Below are 10123 nucleotides of genomic sequence, written 5' to 3'. Positions count from 1 at the left end.
TGTCCTAAATGTCAGTGCAAATGAAAGCCCTCCCAAAAGTGGAGCTTTGAGAAAGAAGACTGTCACTTGGCTGCTGTGTGTGACCCACGCCGGTTTAATCTTCATGCTCTGCACCCACTGTGAAGACATCTTGTGCATGCAGTCATTGTACACCCACAAGGATATCTTTGCCATGGGTATCAAGGTAGAGAAATTAAACAAAATGCCAGAATCGTCAGTGGAGCTGAGTGATGGAAATTATTTCATGACCTTGAAGTAGAAGGGGAATGGGAATAAACACTTCATCTTCAATATGTAACACATAAAAGACAATTTAAAGTAATGTAAAGTATTATTTTTAAATTCATACATGTGGTTTACCAGAGCAGTTTAGTCATTTATTTATTTGTTTGTTCTTTGATACTCTGTTTAACCTTTTGTAAAGGTTGTTCATAAAGTACACGGCAGTGGAAAAACACCACCTGCTCCTCTGGTGCTGCACTCAGATGGCATACCATCAATAATGTCTGAAGCAATAAAAAAATGGCCTGGATACCAAATGTTGCAGCAAATTATGTTACAGGTTGTCTTCCATTTATTAGTTTAGAAGCACATAAAAACTTTTGCACCACCTCATTTCTTAAAATACTGTAGTACTGCAGCCAAAAACTCTGGACCCTCTCCATGTCTTGAACAGAAGGAGCCACAAGCAAGTCTGCTAGATATGCGCCACTCAATCAAAGCACAATGGTTTCACTGGCTGTCATCAGATTAGAGAGACCTTAATCTGACTCGGTCGTGACAGTCGCTGCTGCAGTAGATTTACCTGTAGATAAACCACCTCTAATTGACAGGACAATAGACAGATTTTGTGCACCTTTGTCTTGTTTCTCAGTGTAATGCAGTGAGGCTCATCCTAGTGGTAAGATAAAGAACATACTAAAACCTCTTATTCCCTCCTGTTGCGGTATCAAACTTTTCAGCATCCATGCATCTACATACAGACAATTCATTTTTATTTCTTAACAGCAAGCCCCCTTTTTCTCCTCTGATCATGCAACCGAAGCATGATCTTTCAACCCAGTATACCTAGAGATTACATCCATATTAGACAAGCAAAGTGTTTTATCTTCCTAACCCTAATCATACCTTAACCATAATTTATCTTATCATCTCTTATCATCATCTTTATCATCTCTTTCCCTATAATTCCAAATGTCTTTCTAGTATCAATTTCCACTTTCTGTTAGTATCTCGCCACTGTGGCTCAGCAAGACAATGCCATGCTAAAAAGACTGGAACTGTGGAAGATAACCATTTCATTTGCCTAAACCAAGCATCAACTATCACAGCTTGAGGCTGAAGCCAATACAGAAGTACCTTAATGCTACTTACGGCTGCTAGATGCTGGCTCCAAAAAATCCAAGCCTCCAGTAGACCCCAATTCAAAATGCATCAACTCTTCTCTCTAGAAATAAGTCTTTTTTTTTGGTGAGTCATTATGGTCCCAATTATTAAATTTGGGCCCTCTAATAAGTGTGATGGTCATTTTGGAAATTATTGCTCCGTTAATAAGATTTGAAGACTTATACCAGGCTTTGATGTCTGCCATGTGGGCACTGATTGACAGGCATGATTGACAGTTCGCTCACCTGCTGCACTCCCCGGCTCTGGGAAAGCCAGTGGGTGATGTCACACCTCGCTACATCCATCTTTATATAGTCTGTTTTCTAAACTGGACAGCTGAAGCCTCATGTGAGCTTCAGATGAACTTCACAGTACATTTTTACACTGAACGAGGACTGTGGATTTTGTCCTCCATCACTTACAATGAAATTCCTTTCGGAAGAGATTTCTTTGCATAACCCTTTGCAGCCAGTATGTAGAGCAGGAACAATTATAGCAACCAATGAACCTTTCAATGCACATATGGCCATGTCAGTATTGTTTGAGGTGAAGGAAAAAAAAAAGTGAACTCATCTTTTAACCAAAACCATGTTGTTAGCCAAAACCCAACAACAAGTGGGACACAGGGCAGACAGACCAGTCACTGGTGTCTAAGTCTTGTGCTTTCTATGCTCAACTATCTGCTCCAACTTCTCTCCCTACAATGTCTTTTATTCAAAAGGTCAATTTTGGATGGAGTGTCTTTAATGTGAAAATATGAGAGCTGCATTTAAACTTTAGCATTGGAAAATACATGTGATATGTTATGTTTATGTGTGTGTCTGGGTGGGAGGGTCAGATTGGTTCAGAGGTTGGAGTGTTAGGTGTTTGCTGGACCTGACCTCCACCAGGATTCATGACATGCTGAACCCCTGACCTCGTGGGTCGCAGGCCAGACTTCTCCTTTCTTGCGATGAGCTGTTAACTGACCTCAGGGGCAGTCAGTCAGGCTAGAAAAGTGTGTTTCTGTGTGTGTGTGTTTCTGTGTGTGTGTGTGTGTTTGAATCTCAGTTCCCTGTGATCTGATTCACCCTGACAAGGAAACAGGGCCGAATAATAAAAATGTCTATTTTCTCTCTCTCTCTCTTTCACTCCCTCTCTCTGCATGCCTCTGGCAAAATGGGGGAGGTGATTAAACAGAATAAACCCACTGGAAGAATGACATTCCCAAAGAGTAATTTTTGGAACCTAAATCCCCCTTTTGATTTTATACTCACACACTATATCAGGAACAGTTTGGTGCCATTTGGGATGCTGCAGAAGACAATTTACAAGATCCAATTTAGCTCTTTATTTTCTCCAAAAAAAACCCAAAACAAAACACAGAGACAGAGTTTTTTTTCATTCTGTCTCTTTTAGCCCCCAGTTGTGTCTCTTGTGTGTTATCATTACATTTGAGTCACACAGTTAATGATCAGTTTTTTAAAAAAATCTAAATCCCCAACAATCTTTGAAAAACTAAGAGGGTTTAATGTTTAAAACTGCATAGCATTGTTCTGAAGGTATTTCCAGAATCCTCAAAGACTCGTCTAACAATCCTGACATAAAGAATTTCCATCCGCTGTACGATTTTTCACCCATTGCGACTTGATTTCTAGGTAGCCAGGCATGATACGATAAAATATAAACATAAACAGCTTTTTTGTGTATGAAATGGAGAGTAATGTTAATATGGACAGATATAAACGATAATTAAATTTTTAATACCGTTTCATGACTAGCAGGGGCATTCATCGTATCTGTTGCAATTTAGGAAAGGGGTTTAATTTTTTTTTTTTTTTTGTGCTGCTACAAAGAACGTCAGGAAATTACCTTGTAGAGAATCTATTTCTTAGCTCTGTGACTCAAATGTAATGTCTCTTTTAATTTCATTTGTTAAATTCTGTTTTATTAAACTTATATATTCCCATTTTATTACACTCAAATCTAAACATTTCTTTGTGTATTATCTTTTGTAAATATTCATGGCCTAATTTTGAATTATTATTATTTATTGTCATCTCTTCCTGTCTTAAAATTCAATTATCTCCTTCTCTCCTGTTTTTCCGTTCCCTAATCCCTGTTCTCAGATCTCTTCGTTTTTCTTCCTGACTGGATGTTTGGAGAGACTCCCTAAGCCGTAAACCCGGCAGCACAGTGAATTGTGAATCCAAACAGCCGGAGCAGCGGCAGATAGGCAGTGACTGAGAAAAGGGAGGGAGGGATTGTGGGTGGGTAGTGAGAGATAAAGAGTGAGGGAGGGAGAGAGAGAGAGAAAGAGATGAAAAGCATGCTAAGCGAGAGAGAGGTGCTCATACTGAAGGAGGCAGAGGCAACAGCTACAGCAACAGCACGCTCCTTCCCCATCCTCCCTCTCCTCTCTCATAATCCCAGCTCCACGCCGGGGGAGATGGAGGGAGCCCTGACCTGCTGAGGAGCACTGTCTCAAGGAGAGGAAAATCTCACTCGAGCCCCCTCCCCCCCCTTCCCCCTCCCCTCCTGTGAATGCCTGGATCATTTTTTGGGGACAATAACCAACCAGGAGTGAAAGGAGGTGTGTACACACGAGCCTGCCGAAGGGGGGGAGGGAGGAGAGGTGGAAGAGGGGGGTGAGTGGCAGGTTTGGTACAGCTGCTGATGCCAGGGTCTGAGTGTGAGACAGAAAGAGACTGAAGGAGACCTGAGGAGCGCAGGGGCGGCACGTGTGGAGCAGTGTCGGCAAGTTGTGGACCAAGAGAGACGGAGGAAGGAAAATACATTCACATACGCACACAGCTGGACAGATGAGGAGGCATCAGGGACCACAGTTCAGTCCTGGGTATGTTTATACTACACACACACACACACACACACACAGAAGCATGAACATTTTATCCTCAATTGTTTCTGCGTTTTTACCAAAGGAGCATTGAATCACAAGAAACGCAACAGTGTGTGTTTGCAGATCTTCAGGGTTGACGACTACCCACCCTGACAAGTCTCCCTACTTGCCCTCAGATATTTGCAGCAAAAGAAGGAGGACGAGGATGAAAGATTATGTGTGTGTGTGTGTGTATGTGTGTGTCTGCCTGGTTATGCTGTCTTACCATCTACATCTTGTTATAACATTATTGTACACCACTGGAGGCATTTCATAATGGGTTTCGTAAGCTGTCAGAGTGATGCATGTAAGTAAACCTCCACTGGTGGAATGTTGTCATGTTTCACGCAGTCGGACAAATTAAACAATCACATCACCTTTGTTTTTGTGGCTGTAACGTTGCTCATTACATCAACTTTTTACATGAGTTATTTGCTCATAAATTATGCACAATAAAAAAAAAAATCTGAAAAGATAACTTGGCCGCTGAGAGAAGCTGAAGGCAGGACTTGTTTGTGTGCTCTGCTCTGAGACATGTATAGCTCTGCTTACCCATGCACCCTACACTGCAGGATACCATGTGTGGTAACATGACATGTGTGGCCATGTGTTGTGTCACGTTGTGGCAGAGTGCATATGCCTCAAGACAGCAGGTTTGCATGAGGTGTAGTGCGCTCTTTCTCTCCATCAAACCACCTCTCCCTCTTTCTATTTCTCCACCATCTTCCGTCTTTCTGTTTCCAATTACAGGCTGTCACTTCTCTCCCTTTCCTCCTGATCCTATCTGCGGTTTCATTCTCTTGCTAAGCAATTACCTTTACCTGACTCTGCCTCTCCAGACAGCATGACCCGCTAGTTCCCTGTCTGCCTTTCCAACAATCACAGTGAAGGGTGGGCGGTGATTTCATGGCGATTTTCTAATGGTTGCCCGAACCTGAGCAAAAAGTGACCTCGGCGAAGCCTGGACAGAGCAGCCACGCTGCTCTGCTTTCTAGATGCAGAGCAGATAAGTAAATATGAAATAACTGTGGCAGATTTTCAGTGCATTGAGGGGGAATTGTTCCCCTAATCGTGCAATCAGCTCATTATTTCCTGCTCCTCATTAACTTGTTTGGGCTTCTAACTTTATCGCTGTTCGCAGTCAAGTTCTAAGTCAAAACAAAACAACTAAAAAAACCTCACCCAGACAGAGCTGGCAGGCAGATTGCTCCCAGCATATGGGCAAACTTGCTGTTGGCGTCTGGAAGAGGAGAGATCTGCCAGAGAGCTGAACCCCCCCACTCTTCTCCCATGTCTTCTTGTCCTTCTCTGTAGCTTTTTCCCTATCTACTCTCCTTAAGCCTCATTTGTAATCATCCCACCCTACAGCCTCTTCACCGCAACAGTTCAACTCCTACAGAAACATAAAAACAGGCACACACTCCCACCACCCGTACAACCCTTTTAGCAGAGCTGTGTGACAGCTACCTGAAGCATAGCATCACTGTCCTCTCTGCTGCCAAGGCTGTAAAATAGTGTAAAAAAACACAAGGATGGAGTCTGAGACTGGAAATAAGCCACTGTAGGATCATAGAGTAGAAGCGTAAGAGGAAGAAGACAGATGAACAGAGAGAGGAAGATGGAAATAGCAAGACATAATTAAGTAAAAGAAGATAGTGGCGATAATGGAAGACGGTGAAGAGTCAGATGGGCAGACAGAAAGAGTTTGAAAGGAGGTCGAAAAAATAGAAGAATGTGGGTGAAAATGTTTGGCCTCGGTGTTGACAGGTGCTGATTGCTGATGTCTTTTTCCTGTGAGTGGACACAGCAGCAAAGTGATAGTTTGCAGCCACCCCTGGGGAGAGAAGGTGAAGAAAGAGACAGACAGCGGCAGAGACACTCATTTCCACTGGAGGCAGAGGGTGTTTTATTTACTTATGAAAAACCTTCTGCTGCATCTTCTTAAAGTTTATCACAAGTTAGGTCTTATTTTCATGATAACATTGAACTCTAAAGACCTGTCCTTGAGTTCATAAACAATCCTCGTAGAGCCTGAGATACACAACATTTGATGAACATGGACATATATTTAAAGCTGCTCCAATCAATATTTTTACATCAACAATGGATCAAATGATTACGTGTAATGATAAAGGTGTTGCTTGTTGTGAAAATCCCATAGAGAATTATCACCTGAATCTGCACTTCCCCACACCTCTACTGAGCATTTTAACGCCTTTCAGCTTGCTTCATTGTTCTGGTTTTGCAGCCGCTAATATAGTGTTTTGGTTGACTCACTGCTTTCATCAAACTTGTTTCCAGATGCAGGTATCTGTTCAGGCAGACAAAGGTAGGGACCAGCTAATGAACATAGTGGAGCATTTAGCAGTTTTAAGAGTCAGATTGTTTTCTCAGGGGTTGGTGGAGTCCAAAACAGAGCTAAAAGGAGAGCGAATAATGGTCTTATATTCATCAGGTGGACAGAAACATGACTTTAAATAAGTGGTAATGGTTCTCAGTGTCTGCTGGATTATGTCAATAGACAACATTCACCACAACAAGATAATAAAGATGATGTAAATGTTGTTTTTACAGCTTGTTGCAAGTGGCCAAAAATCAGTTAATGCTGGTTTAAATAAACATTCAAAATTCACATAAATGCTGATACAGTGGACATGAATTATGGGATGTTGGCTCCATTAGATCAAAGTTGAACCAGGAAGTCAGTCTATAAACTGTGATGGATGATTTTTGCCTCCAAATAAGTTTGGCTGACCTGTGAGTTCTCTATGATCATCTGCTTGTGATTCTTAAAAGATGGTGCCCCCTGTGGCAGACATCTTTGCAGGCTGCACTCTTGAATGCCAAGTTTTTGTTTGTATTTTTATTTATTTAGTTTTTAGTACCCTCCATAAATGTCACACACTGCTGGCTTATGACAAGCAGGCACTGTTGGACATCACTAGGCTGCAGCACAACACAGTATTCACTGGTCTTATACCTCTGGACCTGGACTACATTGTTCACTCCACACCAAGCCACTAAGCTGATGTGCCAGATGGTTTGTTACACAGAACCATCTGACTTTACTTCATGATGTCATCAGGAAACCGCATACCCTGCTGTTTTTATCGTCGCGGGAAACTTCAACTACTGCAATCTACAGGCTGTGCTACCAAAATATTACCAGCATGTGAATATCTCCACAAGAGACAAGAATACGCTCGATCATGTATGCAACAACATCCCAGATACTGAGAGCATTATGCAGCATCACACAAGAGGATTCTTCTATAAACATAGAGGAGTATGCTGAATGTGTTACTGGTTACATCAGTACCTGCATTGACACTATAGTACCCACCATACAGGTAAGAAAATATCCAAACCAGAAGCCCTGGTTGAACAGTCCAGTACGACATATGCTGCACGCTCGCTCTCTTGCATTTAGATCAGACAGGGAGGTGCAATACAAAACAGCGAATTCCAGACTGCAGAAAACAGAGAGGCAAAACAGCAATCCAAACAGAAGCTGGAAAACTACTACTCTACTGCTGATGCCAGGTGCATGTTGCAAGGTCTACAACAGATCACAGACTGTAATGACACCACCGTGGAAATAACCAACACCACCAGCTCCCTGTCTGAACAGCTTACTAAATTCTATTCCTGCTTCGAGACCTCCAACAGTTCAACACATACCCCTTTTTGACCAAGGCAGTTTGAGGGCTAGTTTGGAGCTGGTGCCTAATCTCAAAACAGTTCTTCACATTTTGACAGCGAAAGACATGTACGATAGAACTGGCTGATGTTTTTACCACCATCTTTAACCTGTCCCTTGCACAAGCCACAGTCCCGACGTACTTTAAAACCACCACCATCATCCTAGTCACCAAAAGGAGCCTAGTCACTTGTCTGAATGACTACAGGCCAGTTGCACTCACTTCAATCATAATGAAGTGCTTTGAGAGAGTGGTTCTGGCCCACATCCAAAGTAATACACCTGAGTCACTGGACCCCCTGCAATATGTGTACCACCCCAACGGATTCACTGAGAACACTATCTCTTCAGCTCTGCAAACAGCCCTCACCCACCTGGAAGACAAAGATGCTTAAATCAGAATGCTCTTCATTGATTGCAGATCAGTCTTTAATACAGTCCTCCCCAACAAACTCACAAATAAACTGTACAACCTTGGCTTGAACCCCACACTCTGTGACTGGCTGTTAGATTTCCTCACTGGCAGACTGCAGTCTGTCATAATTGGAAATCTAACTTCAAACAATGTGATGATGAACACTGGCACCCCACAAGGATGTGTCCTCAGCCCCATGCTCGACACACTATTCACCTACAACTCCGCCGTCTCACACAAGAGCAACACCATCCTGAAATTTGCTTGCAACACCACAGTCATTGGTCTGATCACTGGGGGTGACGAAATGGCATACAGGAGAGAGGTGGCGAGTCTGGTGACATGGTGTGACAACGACAACCTCTCTCTCAACACAGATAAGACCAAGGAGATGATAGTGGACATAAGGAGGGAGAGGAGACCTCATCAATCGTTGACAATCCATGAATCTGGTGGAGAGGGTCAGCAGTTTTAAATACCTGGGTGACCACATCGGTGATGACCTCACCTGGACATGTAACATCACCCAGCTGGTCAAGAAAGCACAACAGTGGCTGTACTTTCTAAGGAGACTGAGGAAATTCGGCATGTCATCAAGGATTCTCAGCAGCTTCTGGGCAGCTGCAAACAGCTTTTATCCTCAGGCAATCAGACTGATCAACAGACCAGCCCCCACCCTAACCTCACCATACAGTAAACTTCACTCCCGCCCCCCCTCCCAGTGTTATCATAACCAGTAGGAATGATGGCCAGAGCTATAAAAATAAGACCCTGGTTTTATGACACCAAAATTCCCTTTGAGGCTTAAAACCCTCTGTGGAGTGAAGAGTTCATGAGACACAGAAGGTTAAGGCTTCAGGGAGAAAGATTGGAGCGTGATGTTTCTGCTAGAAGAGGTGTGTGGAAGGAGAAAAGGAGCTATGATGGGCTGCGTAGTGAGAGGATTTGATTGGGAAGGTGACCGAGGGGATGTGGGCGTGTTGAAGGAGCTTTTGATCTCAGTGTGTGTGTGTTTGTGTGTGTGTGTGTGTGTGATGTGTGTGTGTGATGTGTGTGTGTGTGTGTGTGTGTGTGTGTGTGTGTGTGTGCGTGTGAAGAAGAGGATGATGGTTGACCTTGAGAAATGCACCAAGGATCTAGCTGCTACTAGATTGCTGGATGGTGATGGTGAACAGACAAGGGCAAAGACACACACATGCAACGCCCACAGCTTCTTACACACACACACACGCACACACGCACGCACACACGCACGCACGCACACACACACACACACACACACACACACACACACACACGCACACAATAAAACACCAGTCTTTATTAAACGGTGGAATTACAGTACACAGCCTTGTGGTTGCATCAGAGGTCACTCACAAAAACTGAATTTAATGGTCTTGCTTCTAGTATCACTCAGCCCAACAGCATGAGTGTGTGAGTGTGTATGTGTGTGTTCACAGAGGTTATTAAGCTTTTAAGGTGCTGGCCGCTGGTGTTGTCGCACGTGTATGGGGTAAAATAAAGGGCATGATCCCAGTCAATAACGAACAAGCAAGCCTGTATTTGATGCCATGAAATAAGTAGCAGGTTAGAAGTACAACTCCTCTGCAGTCTCAGCCTCCTTCACCGTGCTATTGCAACCTCCTGACCATCTTCCCCTTGTTGTTTCTCTCTTTTTCTTTCCCTTCCCTCACAATAAATTATTCTCTCTCACACTTTCCCTGTTTTCCTCATTCTGCCCTTT

At 43.2% G+C, this 10123-nt stretch overlaps 1 protein-coding gene across 1 annotated transcript in view; it reads left to right on the top strand.

Annotated features, from left to right (window-relative positions):
- Window positions 1-3933: 3933 nt before the first annotated feature.
- LOC137194070 (leucine-rich repeat and immunoglobulin-like domain-containing nogo receptor-interacting protein 3) overlaps window positions 3934-10123 on the top strand; it is a 39219-nt gene continuing 33029 nt past the window's right edge. The window contains exon 1 of the mRNA XM_067605605.1: window positions 3934-4222. The gene's annotated coding sequence lies outside the window, so the exon portion shown is untranslated. The remainder of the gene's footprint in view (window positions 4223-10123) is intronic.

The sequence above is a fragment of the Thunnus thynnus genome, chromosome 12 (genome assembly GCF_963924715.1).
Source record: "Thunnus thynnus chromosome 12, fThuThy2.1, whole genome shotgun sequence".
In the NCBI taxonomy this organism is placed as follows: domain Eukaryota; kingdom Metazoa; phylum Chordata; class Actinopteri; order Scombriformes; family Scombridae; genus Thunnus; species Thunnus thynnus.
The sequence above is the reverse complement of the archived record's forward strand: the minus strand, read 5'-3'. Positions and strand labels throughout refer to the sequence as shown.